This window comes from Ooceraea biroi, chromosome 13 (assembly GCF_003672135.1).
Source record: "Ooceraea biroi isolate clonal line C1 chromosome 13, Obir_v5.4, whole genome shotgun sequence".
Taxonomy (NCBI): domain Eukaryota; kingdom Metazoa; phylum Arthropoda; class Insecta; order Hymenoptera; family Formicidae; genus Ooceraea; species Ooceraea biroi.
This window is the reverse complement of record NC_039518.1, coordinates 4,581,856-4,584,439: the sequence shown is the minus strand read 5'-3', so window position 1 is coordinate 4,584,439 and position 2,584 is coordinate 4,581,856. Positions and strand designations below refer to the sequence as shown.

Genomic DNA, 2,584 nt, shown 5'->3' with positions numbered 1-2,584 from the left:
TACCCTGAACGGTGGATCACTTGGCTCGTGGGTCGATGAAGAACGCAGCTAATTGCGCGTCAACTTGTGAACTGCAGGACACATGAACATCGACATTTCGAACGCACATTGCTGTCCACGGATACAATTCCCGGACCACGCCTGGCTGAGGGTCGTTTCAGCGAAACGAAGACTGCTTGCGCCAGCGGTCGCGCCCCGGCGCGACCGGCGTACGAGCGATCGTTGGACGTTTCGCCGAGAGGCTACGGACCAGAGGCGCCAGCGCGCGCGCGGTCTACCCTCGGCGTCGTCTCAAATGAGTAATACGAGGAAAGAAGTGTGTTGAAAGAGGTGGGAAAGGTGGTGTGTGCGTTGGACGAGGTGAAAGACGTTGCGCAGTGTCGCGTGCCCGCGACGGCAACGAGGAGAATCCGCGCCAACCCGCCGCCGCCGCCGCCCACCACCACACGCACGGTTACGACGTGTGCGGCTTAGAACAGACAGACAGACGCACGCGAGACACGGAGGAACGGAAGTCGCGCGGCGCTTGTCGTTCACGAACGAGCGCACGCGCGCGAGCCGACCGCGTGTCCGGAGTCCACGAAGGTGTACACGCTCTCCGAAGGGCGCCGACGACGCTGACGCGTCCGTGTAGAGCGCGAAGGAGAGAAGGGAGGTACTTCTCGATCTCGATCGAGCAGAGGACCCGGCACGTCGAAGACGGTCGCGTTGCTCGCGCGCGAGGCGCGCGGCGGTTTGGGATCGTCGCCCACTCTCGCCCGCCAGAAGCGCCGCCGACACGCCAAAGTCGAATACTCGAATACTCGAAATCGTGTTGGAATCCGTTTCTCGTAGTGCTGCGTTCCGTGCGACACAACACGGTGTTGCACTCGTACATCGAGTGCCGGTGCGCGCGTGCCGCGTCGCTGAACGCGCGCGTGCCCGCGCCCGCGCACGTCGAATTCGAATTAACTCTGACGACCTCAGAGCAGGCGAGATTACCCGCTGAATTTAAGCATATTACTAAGCGGAGGAAAAGAAACTAACCAGGATTTCCTTAGTAGCGGCGAGCGAACAGGAAAGAGCCCAGCACCGAATCCCGCGGTTCCGCCGCAGGGAAATGTGGTGTTCGGGAGGGTCCGCTTATCCCGTGGCGTCGCTTCGCGTCCAAGTCCATCTTGAATGGGGCCACTTACCCGCAGAGGGTGCCAGGCCCGTAGCGACCGAGGCGCGCCGCGGGAGGATCTCTCCTTAGAGTCGGGTTGCTTGAGAGTGCAGCTCTAAGTGGGTGGTAAACTCCATCTAAGGCTAAATACGACCACGAGACCGATAGCGAACAAGTACCGTGAGGGAAAGTTGAAAAGAACTTTGAAGAGAGAGTTCAAGAGTACGTGAAACCGTTCAGGGGTAAACCTAAGAAACCCAAAAGATCGAACGGGGAGATTCATCGTCAGCGGCGCTGGCTTCGCGTCGGTGGGCGATGTCCCGCGGTGCCGATAACCTCGGCCCTAGCGCGGGCACGCTACCGTGCGCCGATGTCCGGCGTCCGTCGTCGTGCACTTCTCCCCTAGTAGGACGTCGCGACCCGCTGGGTGTCGGTCTACGGCCCGGGTGGTAAGACTGACGCGTCGCCGGTAAAACGGCACGCGGCAAACCCCCGGTCGCCCGGCCGGCTGCCCGGCGGTATGCGAAACGGTACCAGGCCGCGCCACGCGCGCGTCGAGCCCGTCGCAAGCGAGCGCCACGGCACCCGGAGGTACGGACCCAGCGCCGTCCCCGGTCCTGGTCCGCTGTTAGCTGTACGGTGTAACCTTCGACAGGCCTTGCCCTCGCGGCCCCGCGCCGCGAGTCTACCGGTCGGCGACGCTACTGCTTTGGGTACTCTTAGGACCCGTCTTGAAACACGGACCAAGGAGTCTAACATGTACGCGAGTCATTGGGACTAGCGATACCTAAAGGCGCAATGAAAGTGAAGGTCGGCCCTGGCCGCCGACCGAGGGAGGATGGGCCGCGTCGCGATGCGGCTCCGCACTCCCGGGGCGTCTCGCCCTCATCGCGAGGAGAGGCGCACCCAGAGCGTACACGTTGGGACCCGAAAGATGGTGAACTATGCCTGGTCAGGACGAAGTCAGGGGAAACCCTGATGGAGGTCCGTAGCGATTCTGACGTGCAAATCGATCGTCGGAACTGGGTATAGGGGCGAAAGACTAATCGAACTATCTAGTAGCTGGTTCCCTCCGAAGTTTCCCTCAGGATAGCTGGCACTCGGCCGTTCCGCAACGGAACGCGCGCGAGTCTCATCTGGTAAAGCGAATGATTAGAGGCCTTGGGGCCGAAACGACCTCAACCTATTCTCAAACTTTAAATGGGTGAGATCTCTGGCTTTCTTGAATTATGAAGCCACGAGCATCTCGGATCAGAGTGCCAAGTGGGCCATTTTTGGTAAGCAGAACTGGCGCTGTGGGATGAACCAAACGCAGAGTTAAGGCGCCCAACTCGACGCTCATGGGACACCATGAAAGGCGTTGGTTGCTTAAGACAGCAGGACGGTGGCCATGGAAGTCGGAATCCGCTAAGGAGTGTGTAACAACTCACCTGCCGAAGC

General features: G+C 60.6%; 1 non-coding gene across 1 annotated transcript; it reads left to right on the top strand.

Annotated features, from left to right (window-relative positions):
* LOC113563315 lies at positions 1-155 on the top strand. The gene has a single exon (XR_003407402.1). It is a non-coding gene; the product is annotated as a 5.8S ribosomal RNA (ribosomal RNA).
* Positions 156-2,584: the final 2,429 nt, after the last annotated feature.